Genomic DNA, 12,387 nt, shown 5'->3' on the forward strand with positions numbered 1-12,387 from the left:
TGGGATGGGTTATGTATATACCAAGTTTAGTTGCAATTGCTCCAGGCATTCATGAGTTATGGTGGCACATACACACATCCTACACACACATTCCCCTCCTCCATCCCCCCCCCCCCCCCCAAGGGTGGTGGGGCTGTGTTATCCCCCTAAAGTTTGGTTGAAATTGCTCCAGGCGTTCATGAGTTATGGTGGCACATACATACATACATCCTATTATATATATATATATATATGCATTTGCCTTGATAATAACTTTCCCTATATACATCTTTATAAATGCTACATTATACAGTGATTGTTTTATGCAGATAAACTGTATCACTATTTCTATTTGAATTACACGCTTCCTTGGGTCATGTGGTCATGCAAATGATTATAGGGTGACACCCCTTACAGTGTGACGTGATGTGCGGTCATGTGACCAGAGGAATTCTGGCCTATGGACACGTGACATAAGGGGGCATACTTCCGGGTCACGTTAGTCACGTGTTCCAGTGGCCCGTGCTGACCACACAATCACGCAATACCTAGTGGTGGGCCACGGGGTCCTTGTGGTCACGACCACACATTTGATGTGTGGCAGGAAGGCACACGATGCCAGGTACCCACTCGCATTGCAATTAATTCACTAAAGTGAGATGATGATGTCGTATTCATAGGGGCATGTCCCGCTGGTTGTTCCACCTCTGGGGGTGTGTCTTGGGAGGTAGGGGGCGTTCCCAAAAATTGTACACTTGGCAGGAAAATCCCCATGTCCCCAGTCAAGTTTGGGTTTCTGCACCATCTCCTTGGAAATATTACTGGCAATTATGGATTTTAGAGGAGTGCCATCCCACAGTGGACTCCTCTACAAAGGAAGTTAACTTCATTTTTTCATTGATTAACCATTTGCCTTGAACACGGGGATTTTATTTCTTTCTGTTCTGTTTAATACCACCGAGGTGTATCCTATACCTCTGGGATTCCCCCTACGATGCTCTCCCTGGGTGTTGATTCGGTGCTTTGGATATCTAAATACTTATATAGCCAACATGGACCAGCGGTGTGGATGCCTGTCACTCGACAGGCGGTGCACACCAGGTGAGTCATTTTCCCAATTCACTTACCTACTATTGTTTAGAGCACTATCCCTATATTTACTTCTATTCTAAAAGTTTTGAGATGAAGGGGAGATTATAGGCGGGTTGGTAGATGGCAGTCCAGGAGGAGTCAAAAAACGGTTTCTTTAGTAATGAAGATATGACTGCATGTCTGAAGGAGGGAAAAATACCAGAAGAAAGACAGAGGGAAATTTTGTTGTGAGGTAACCAATAACAGCCGGGAAGAAACACTTAAAGAAGTGAGAGAAAAAAAGGGTGAGAAGTAGAGAAAAGCCTGCAGACTTCTTCTGTTGTTGGGTCAAATGCTAAGAGTTAACTGATGGAGGGAAGGAGAGAGAGGTGATGTGGATGGAGTATACTGAGGGAAGGAGAGAGGGGTGATGTGGATGGAGTATACTGAGGGAAGGAGAGAGGAGTGATGTGGATGGAGTATACTGAGGGAAGTAGAGAGGGGTGATGTGGATGGAGTATACTGAGGGAAGGAGAGAGGGGGTGATGTGGATGGAGTATACTGAGGGAAGGAGAGAGGGGTGATGTGGATGGAGTATACTGAGGGAAGGAGAGAGGGGTGATGTATATGGAGTATACTGAGGGAAGGAGAGAGGGGTGATGTGGATGGAGTATACTGAGGGAAGGAGAGAGGGGTGATGTGTATGGAGTATACTGAGGGAAGGAGAGAGGGGTGATGTGTATGGAATATACTGAGGGAAGGAGAGAGGGGTGATGTGGATGGAGTATACTGAGGGAAGGAGAGAGGGGTGATGTGGATGGAGTATACTGAGGGAAGGAGAGAGGGGTGATGTGGATGGAGTATACTGAGGGAAGGAGAGAGGGGTGATGTGGATGGAGTATACTGAGGGAAGGAGAGAGGGGTGATGTGGATGGAGTATACTGGGGGAAGGAGAGAGGGGTGATGTGGATGGAGTATACTGAGGGAAGGAGAGAGAGGTGATGTGGATGGAGTATACTGAGGGAAGGAGAGAGGGGTGATGTGGATGGAGTATACTGAGGGAAGGAGAGAGGGGTGATGTGGATGGAGAATACTGAGGGAAGGAGAGAGGGGTGATGTGGATGGAGTATACTGAGGGAAGGAGAGAGGGGTGATGTGGAAGGAGTATACTGAGGGAAGGAGAGAGGGGTGATGTGGAAGGAGTATACTGAGGGAAGGAGAGAGGGGTGATGTGGATGGAGTATACCGAGGGAAGGAGAGAGGGGTGATATGGATGGAGTATACCGAGGGAAGGAGAGAGGGGTGATGTGGATGGAGTATACTGAGGGAAGGAGAGAGGGGTGATGTGGATGGAGTATACTGATGGAAGGAGAGAGGGCTCATGTGGATGGAGTATACAGAGGGAAGGAAAGAGGGGCTGATGTGGATGGAGTATACAGAGGGAAGGAAAGAGGGGCTGATGTGGATGGAGTACACTGAGGGAAGGAGAGAGAGGTGCAATGAATGGAGTACACTGAGAGAAGAAAAGAGGCTGATGTCGATGGAGTATACTGATAGAAGGAGATTGGAGTGATGTGTATGGAGTATACTGATGGAAGGAGAGGGGGTGATGTAGGTGAAGCGTTCTGAGGGAAGGAGAGAGGGGCTGATGTGGATGGAGTATACTGAGAGAGGGAGAGAGGAGTGATGTGGATGGAGTACATTGAGGGAAGTAGAGAGGAATGATGTGGATGGGTATATTGAGGGTAGGAGAGAGGGGCTGATATGGATGGAGTATACTGAGGGAAGGAGAGAGGTGCTAATGTGGATGGAGTATACTGAGGGAAGGAGAGAGGGATGATGTGGATGGAATATACTGAAGGAAGGAGAGAGGGATGATGTGGATGGAATATACTGAAGGAAGGAGAGAGGGATGATGTGGATGGAATATACTGAAGGAAGGAGAGAGGGATGATGTGGATGGAATATACTGAAGGAAGGAGAGAGGTGCTGATGTGGATGGAATACACTGAGGGAAGGAGAGACAGGTGATGAGGGTGGATATACTGAGGGAAGGATAGAGGTGCTGATGTGAATGGAATGTACTAAGGGAAGGAGAGAGGGGCTGTTGTGAATGGAGTATACCGAGGAAGGAGAGAGGGGGGATGTGGATGGAGTATACTGAGGGAAGGAGAGGGGCTGATGTAAATGGAGTGTATTGAGGGAAGGAGAGAGGGACGATGTGGATGGAAAATACTAAGTGAAAGAGAAAGGGGTGCTGTGGTTGGAGTATACTGATGGAAAGAGAGAGGGCTGATGTAGATGAAGTATGTAGTGACCTGCACAGGGACTACAGAATATACATACTTTACCTGCAAATTAAGAGCAACTGTTTTAACTATCAGTTCATTTAACAAAGGGTAGTTATGCTGGATTTCATTCAATTAGGCTGAATGCACACGGGTGGAAATTCCTCGGCAAGATTTCACGTGGAATTTCCATCGTTGCACACTGTCATAGGATTGGTTTATGCAATTGTAATAATTGGTTAATGCAATCCTATGCAGACAGCCACAATTTCAGTGCGAGGCTCGCACTGCCGCGTCATCGCTAACACACCAGCTCTGCAGTGCGGGCTGTCTTACCAGCCGGCACGTCCACAGAGCAAAGCGAAGATGCCGGACAGGTAAGCTGCGGGTCACTGCAGGGGCCTCTTGCACTTCAGAGGTCTGTTCAGTCTTCATCTTTTGCTCAGCTCTCACTTTCTCAATGACTTTCTCAATTTTTATCTCCTTTTTAGAATTCAACAGGATCTTCTTTCTTTTCACTTGTCTGAACTGGGCCCTAGACTTCTCTAGTCTCTGAACCTTCTTTTCAGCAATATGATCCTTTGATTCCCAGAGTTTCATCTTCATGTTTAAATTCTTAGCAGACTTTAAAACACCGCTTTTTCTTCTGACACCACCTTCAGGGTGCGCATCAAGGTTAGCGCTTCAGTCTCTTTCTTAATATTCTCCAACAGGGTCTCCATTCCTGCTACTGGTTGTTGGAACACACTTTTTAGTTTTTCCTGTACCAGTGTTCTCTTTTCAGCGTCTGCCTTAGCACTAATCCAGTCTTGCATTTCTGTGTGCACCCGCTTGTTAAGCCATTCTTTTGCAACTTTATGAAACACTGATTTCTCCTCAGTAAGCCACTGTTCACATATCTTCTGTTTCTTCTCCCAGTTGGACACCATCTGGCATTGGTAACCAAGCTCCACACTATTGTCTTCTACTTCCTGCTGAAGACTCACTGTAAACTTCTCAAGTTCATCATAGACATCAGTTTGAAGACAAAACAGCTGATTTATCGCTTTCACTCCTAGGATTTCACTGTTTGCTCTTCAACCGTGACCCAGCATGCAGGGTTCTCATCCAGTTTTTCTTCCAGAACTGACTCCAGTACCTGAAGTGTTGCAATCTGCTCTGACAGATTCCTCTTAGTTTCTGCATCTTCCTCTAACTGCTTGAGGAACACATCTCTCTCATCTTGCATAGTCTTCAGGTGTGCACTAAGACCAAGCCTCTGCTGCGTCTCTTCTTGCACCCGCCTCTGAGACTCTTCAGTCTGAGCTTCCAGCTCCAGCTGCAGTCTGTTCACCTGCTCAGACAGCGCTGTCTGCACTCTGTCACCTTCAGTGACTTTTACTTGTAGCTCTTGAAGCTGCATCTCTACTGCATTTTTCTTGCATTCAAATTCATGTTTGTCTTTTAACAACACCTTCACCTTTTGGGTCAGCTCAATACACTCACCTTTCCATGTTTCCTTCACTTTTTCAGTTTGCTCCAACTGCTTGGACAGTGCCCCCATAACTAGAGAATGACTCTATTCCAGCTACTGGATCTGGGTTTCCTGTAGTCCAGCTTTCTCATCCAAGCTTATCTGTAGCTGGGACACCAGTCTTTCATGGAGCACTTCCTGGTTTTCCTTGTAACCCAGTATGTCTTTCAACATCTCTGCTTGTTTCTCTGCCTGACTGCAAGCAGCTTTCTCTATTTCCAGCTTTTCCTTAAGCCGACTTATCTGAGACTCCAATTCACCATTTTTCTTTTTCTCACTTTTCATTTCTTCTAAGCTCTGTTCACACTCAGCAGTTTTCTGTTCCAGCAACAACCTCTGATCTGCTTCAGCTAATCTTCTAAGGTGCTCAATCTCCTGAATCTGCAGCCTTTGCCTCTTGGCCTCTTCTTCAAGCAGACACAGGTTAGTCCTTTCTTTCTCTAACTGAACCTCATATTTTCAATTTGCAGCTTGACATGCTTCCTGCAGAAACTTTATATAAGCCTGCATCTGTACAAATCCCTCCTGAATTTTAAGCAAGTGTTCTCTTTATGTCTCACCCTGGACCTCAGGATCTGCACTTACAACCTCACTTGTCTCACTAGCAGCAGCCTTTTTCCTCTTTTTCTTTTTTGCACCTTTAATACTACTTGTCAACTTGCTCCTAGCAGCACAGTTCTCACAGGGTTAATTGATTGAGCTGGTTGGGTGTGGTACTTCCTGCTAGCCAATCTCCTGAGTTTGTGCTCACATATAAACCCAGCTCTTGGTCAGTCTTTGTCTGGTGTTCAGGGTGAGCAGTCATGAATCCTTGTCTGTTGAAGTTGTGGTAGACACACTGTGTTGTAGTGTCTGTTGCATGCAGTTGTTGGAGCAAGTTTCCCTGTATTTCCCTGCAGATGGTTTGGACCCCTGCTGTTCCTCCCCTCCTGGCATTCTGGGGTAGTGCACTAAGTAGTGTGTGGTACGGTGACCACGCAAGTACAGCCACTCGCAGGTTTCTCCTCTCCCTTGGCAGGTGCGGCCTCCAAACATCTGATTTCATGTGCATGGTGCGAGCTGGTGATGCCGGCCACAGATAGGTGTTCTGGCGGTCCTTCCCCTTATACGGTGGGTGTGGTGGCTCCATACAGGTTTGGTGGCATGCATGTTGTGTCTGAGTTCCATCTCTGTCTGTTACCCGTCCTGCGTTATGCAGTCTGTATTCCTGTCCCGGGTTCCGTCCTGCGGCGGGGTGTGCCCAGTGGACATAATTTGCTGTAGACCCCGATGCAGGAGGTACCAGTGTGTACTTCCTTCTCCTGCTGACTGGCTGGCATCTGCATCAGGCTCATAGTGATAAGTCCTGTTCACGCTATGTCAGTAGGGAGGGTAGCCATCTTTCCCCTCTGGATTGTGCATATTCTATGCAGGCTACTGTTCAGTGGCCTTTTGCATAAGGCGCAGTGGTCCTGCTTAGTAATTTCCTTACTCTCTCCCATTTTGCCATCTTTGCCTTGGTGTCAGGTCCTTTTTAGATAAGTCCTGTACGCGTGCGTGGTTTTGAGGAGTTGCATAATTTTTTTTTTTGTTGTTATGCTTAAAGGGTCCAGAGGCCCCTTTTTAAAGGGGAGCTACTGTTACGTGTGCTGCTGGGATCTGTAGTTATAAGCTTCCTAGCAGCACAGCACTCACAGGGTTAATTGAGCTGGCTGGGTGTGGTACTTCCTGCTAGCCAATCTCCTGAGTTTGTGCTCACATAGAAACCCAGCTCCTGATCAGTCTCTGTCTGGTGTTCAGGGTGAGCAGTCATGAATCCTTGTCTGTTGAAGTTTGCTGTGATATCTGTGTCTTGCTGGTTCATGTCCATTTGTTCGTTTATATTCTGTCAGTTTTGTGTAAGCTTGCTGTGTGACCTGCTATTTGTGTTCTGTTGCAGCGTTCTGTGTGAACGGTGTCCGATTCTGCTGGACTCCTGGTTAGTGTAGAGACTAGCAGTATAACCAGGAGCCGTGAAGTGGCCTGCTAGCTTTCACGTTTTGTATAAAATGTCAACTAATGCCTGGTATTTATATTCAGCTTCCTATCTGTTACTAGTGGTTACATTTTGGCTGTTGTATTCTGTTTATTCTGGCTCTGTGTGTCCTGTTGTTCAGTCCCTGTCATGTGGCATGTGAATGTGTCCTGTTCTGGTGCGTGGCTCCTAGGATCAGCTAGGGCCCAGATCCGAAGACCGCTGGGCTACCCTTATTGGGGCAATGTCCCCGCTTAGGTAGGGCCATGCCATCCCTCCTTGTAGAACAGGGTCAGTTTGCCAGAAACCCGTGTGCGTACCCAGTCCTCTCTTGGTTACGATCATGTGGGTCCCGAGCTTGGTTTGCCCACACAATCGTAACACATAGTTCTTCTAACTCCCCCATAGGCGTTGGCTGCACTCCCTCTAGCAACCTGTTCACACCCTGACTTACTTCGGGGAACATAACATATATTAGGCACGTCATATAGCAAACACATCCCACTATCCCCTACACATGACAATTCAGGGTTAATAGATGTCAGTTTACATTGTGCAGATTCCCTTGCACCGACCTGCAACAAAGACATGTTATGCGGCATTTTAACTACTTTGGCATCAATTTGTTCCCTGTCAAGTCCATACCGCACAGAACCCACAGTCTTTTTAGTGGCCTCACCATTCCATGGATTCTTCTCCAAATTTTTGTCACAATCCTTTGGGCGGGGACACATCCTGTTGTGCTCTCAAAGCTCTGCAGTTAGCCTCCAACACAGACCAGTGGGTTTTACCGGCCACTTTGTCACTGGACATCCATACATACACAAGTCCATCTGTAAACACCCCAGCATGGCTCTTTTTGGTTGACTCCCGCAACAACTGCCATCTTGACTGCACAGTCCCAAAACTAAACATATGCAACAAGTTCACTAACTTGCCTCGCAGATGGCCTCCTCTGCTTGAACTCTTGTTGCTCACGCAGCAACTGCAATTCTTCTCGCCTCCTGGCCCTTTAAATGGTGTTCCAGCAGCAACTGCACACTCAGCCTCCTGGCCCTTTAAACTGCCTCCAGCAGACTTTTGTTGCCCCTAAGGCAACTGCATCTTCAGCCTCCTGGCTCTTTACCTGCTGTCTGCAACTTCTTGTCACCTCACGGCAACCGCACATTCACCCTCCTGGCTCTTTACATGCTTTGCTTTGTGCGCCCCTCCATTTTGTGCCAGCGCATCCTTCACCATATGTGACAAGGGGGGTTCACTCACCTCTGGATCGCCGTCCACATGGTTAGGAAGTGGCGCACCTCACACAAAAATAAGCTTCAGCAGACTGAAGTTTCTCTTAACTCTGGCTTCTGCCAGCTTTATTCCACAGCATACAGGTATATTATACATACACAGTGCATAGAGCTTTAGGGTTCACAACCCACAGGGTCCTGTAACTAACCCCGCCTGAGGCGTCTGGAGGGCGTCTTCCTCCATCAGACGGTGACAGACCCAGCTGATCCGCACCAGACCTCAGGCTTTAAGTCCCTTATGCGGCTCCCTTCACCGCCTCTCTGGCTCTCTCAGCCAACGTCTCTCTCTGGCTTTTTAGTAGCCACTTTCTGCTACACCCATCAGGTGTTACCCTTTACTTTCCCTTTCTCTAGCTACTAGACTGCCTATCTAGCAGCCTCTGCAGGCCAGTCTGACACTGCCTTACTACATTACACAGAGAGAAGCATTAGATTCTCCTCAGTATATACACAAAAAGTTGAGGTAGATTCTCCTCAGTATATACACAGAGAGGAGTATTAGATTCTTCTCAGTATATACACAGAGAGGTGAGGTAGATTCTCCTCAGTATATATACAGAGAGGTGAGGTAGATTCTTATCAGTATATATACATAGAGGTGATGTTACGGCACTCTAACCCCCTGAGCACCAGGTGGGGTGCCCTGAACTTCACGCACCCCACTGTCCCTGCCTACTTGCCTCGGCCCTGGCTAACCCCAGGCGGACAACTGGACGGCGGTCCCTACCCTTGGCTAGGGACCTGGCGACTACACAGATGGAACTACCTAACAGGGGGCAGAGTGCCGACAAAGGAGGCAGATGGAGTTACCAACAGAAATGCTGAACAAAGACAAAGCTAGAGAAAGGAGCTGACTAGCAACCTAGCGAGCTGACTGAGGGGAACCAACAGACAGGACAGACTAACCGCAGACTGAACCAATAACTGGCAGTGAGTTCAGGTCACTGCCAGCCTTATAACTGCAAAACTCTGCCCATGGGCGGAGAGTGGGAGGAGCCAACTCCCCCACTCACAATACAAGAGAGAGGCAGGGGTGCAGGCGGCGCCCTATGGGCGGACCCGCCCACGCCGCCGCACACTGACCGCCCCACGTCGCCGGCAGAGCCCAGACGTCACAGCTCCGGGACGCCAGAGCCGAAGCCGGAGCGGAGCGCCAACCGCGGGACCCCGCGCCGCGCTGTATGGTAACTAACAGGTGAGGTAGATTCTTCTCAGGATATACACAGAGAGGTGAGGTAGATTCTCCTCAGTTTATACACAGAGAGGCAAGGTAGATTATCATTAGTATATGTACAGAGAGGTGAGGTAGATTCTCCTCAGTATATACACAGAGAGGTAAGGTAGATTCTCCTCAGTATATACACAGAGAGGTGAGGTAGTTTCTCCTCAGTGCATACACAAAGGTGAGGTAGATTCTCCTCAGTATATACACATAGAGGCAAGGTAGATTCTCCTCAGTATACATAAAGAGAGGTGAGGTAGATTGTCCTTAGTATATACACAGAGAGGTGAGGTAGATTCTCCTCAGTATGTACACAAAGGTGAGGTAGATTCTCCTCAGTATATACACAGAGAGGTAAGGTAGATTCTCCTCAGTATATACACAGAGAGGTGAGGTAGATTCTCCTCAGTATATACACAGAGAGGTACGGTAGATTCTCCTCAGTATACACACAGAGAGGTGAGGTAGATTCTCCTCAGTATATACACAGAGAGGTGAGGTAGTTTCTCCTCAGTACATACATAAAGGTGAGATAGATTCTCCTCAGTATATATACGTAAAGGTGAGGTAGATTCTCCTCAGGATCTACACAGAGAGGTAAGGTAGATTCTCCTCAGGATCTACACAGAGAGGTGAGGTAGATTCTCCTCACGATCTACACAGAGAGGTGAGGTAGATTCTCCTCAGGATCTACACAGAGAGGTGAGGTAGATTCTCCTCAGGATCTACACAGAGAGGTGAGGTAGATTCTCCTCACGATCTACACAGAGAGGTGAGGTAGATTCTCCTCACGATCTACACAGAGAGGTGAGGTAGATTCTCCTCACGATCTACACAGAGAGGTGAGGTAGATTCTCCTCACGATCTACACAGAGAGGTGAGGTAGATTCTCCTCACGATCTACACAGAGAGGTGAGGTAGATTCTCCTCACGATCTACACAGAGAGGTGAGGTAGATTCTCCTCACGATCTACACAGAGAGGTGAGGTAGATTCTCCTCACGATCTACACAGAGAGGTGAGGTAGATTCTCCTCCCGATCTACACAGAGAGGTGAGGTAGATTCTCCTCAGTATACACACAGAGAGGTGAGGTAGATTCTCCTCAGTATATACACAGAGAGGTGAGGTAGTTTCTCCTCAGTACATACATAAAGGTGAGATAGATTCTCCTCAGTATATATACGTAAAGGTGAGGTAGATTCTCCTCACGATCAACACAGAGAGGTGAGGTAGATTCTCCTCACGATCTACACAGAGAGGTGAGGTAGATTCTTCTCAGGATCTACAAAGAGAGGTGAGGTAGATTCTCCTCAGGATGTACAAAGAGAGGTGAGGTAGATTCTCCTCAGGATGTACACAGAGAGGTGAGGTAGATTCTCCTCAGGATGTACACAGAGAGGTGAGGTAGATTCTCCTCAGGATATACACAGAGAGGTGAGGTAGATTCTCCTCAGGATATACACAGAGAGGTGAGGTAGATTCTCCTCAGGATATACACAGAGAGGTGAGGTGGATTCTCCTCAGGATATACACAGAAAGGTGAGGTAGATTCTCATCAGGATATACACAGAGAGATGAGGTAGTTTCTCCTAAGTCCATACACAAAGGTAAGGTAGATTCTCTTCAGTATATACACAGAGAGGTGAGGTAGGATCTCCTCACTATATACACACATAGAGGTGAGGTTGATTCTTCTTAGTATATGCACATAGAAGTGAGGTAGATTCTCCTCAGTATATGCGGTGAGTGAGGAGACTCAAATTGCCATGCAGGCTTCTTTGGGTAATATGCAAATAAGGCAGATGGCCATTTGAGTCTCCTCACTCACTGTCTAGGTGCTCTCCCTATGGAGAAAAGATAGCGTTTCTGACCCCCATCCCAGGCCTCTCACTAGCAAAGCCAGACTCCTACTTTACACTGATGAAGGGCAAAAACACTGAAACAACTGTATGTATATGGAGTCTGGCTCTGCTTTTAATTCCCAGTCATTGTTACAAGGCTTGTATAAAAAGTCTGACTTTGGCTTGAAGGAATGCCGCCTTCCAATAGGTGGCACTGTAGAGGTTTTATTCCATCTCCCTTATTTGCATATTAACCAGAGGAGCGCGCATGGCCATTTGAGTCTCCTCACTCACCGACTAGGTGCTCTCCCTAAGGCGCAAAGATAGCGTTCATTCTCCTCAGTATATATACATAAAGTTGAGGTAGTTTCTCCCCAGTATATAGACATGGAGGCAAGGTAGATTCTCCTCAGTATATACACAGAGAGGTGAGGTAGTTTCTCCTCAGTGCATACACAAAGGTGAGGTAGATTCTCATTAGTATATACACAAAGGTGAGGTAGATTCTGTTCAGTATATATACATAGAGGTGAGGTAGATTCTCCTCAGTATATACACAAAGGTGAGGTAGATTCTAATCAGTATGTACACATAGAGGTGATGTGGATTCTCCTCAGTATATACACATAGAGGAGCGTTGGATTCTCCTTAGTATACAAATCATTTCCCTAGGCTCTGTGGTTTCTGAGAAAGGAACAATTTCATGTATCACTGATTTTCACACATAGAATTGAATATTGATGCTGCGACCCCCTTTACTTTTTCTATTTAGGACATAAACAATGGTTGTGGCAGATTTCATGTTTGTGCGGTACAGATGTATGTTATTAGTTACATAACATAGGGGGTCACTTACTTTTACACTTTTAAGTAATCAAGTTGAACCCCTTTACATTTCCTATTTAGAACCTAAAGAATGGTCTTGCCAAATTTAACGTTTGTACAACACCGGGGAGTTAGAGAATTAGTGGCGAGTCACTGAGTGAGTGAGCGAGTCAATGAGGGCTTTCGTATAGACAGACAGACAAATAGATAGATAGATAGATAAGATGTCATTAAGAGTAAAATAATGACCCAGCTAACCCCAGCAATCTTCCCAGAATACACCAGAAATAAGCAAATTATCTTCCTGTAGCTCCACTCTGGCTTCAGCGATCACATGTGTGTATATACAGTACAATGTC

This window comes from Eleutherodactylus coqui, chromosome 4, assembly GCF_035609145.1.
Source record: "Eleutherodactylus coqui strain aEleCoq1 chromosome 4, aEleCoq1.hap1, whole genome shotgun sequence".
Classification (NCBI taxonomy): Eukaryota; Metazoa; Chordata; class Amphibia; order Anura; family Eleutherodactylidae; genus Eleutherodactylus; species Eleutherodactylus coqui.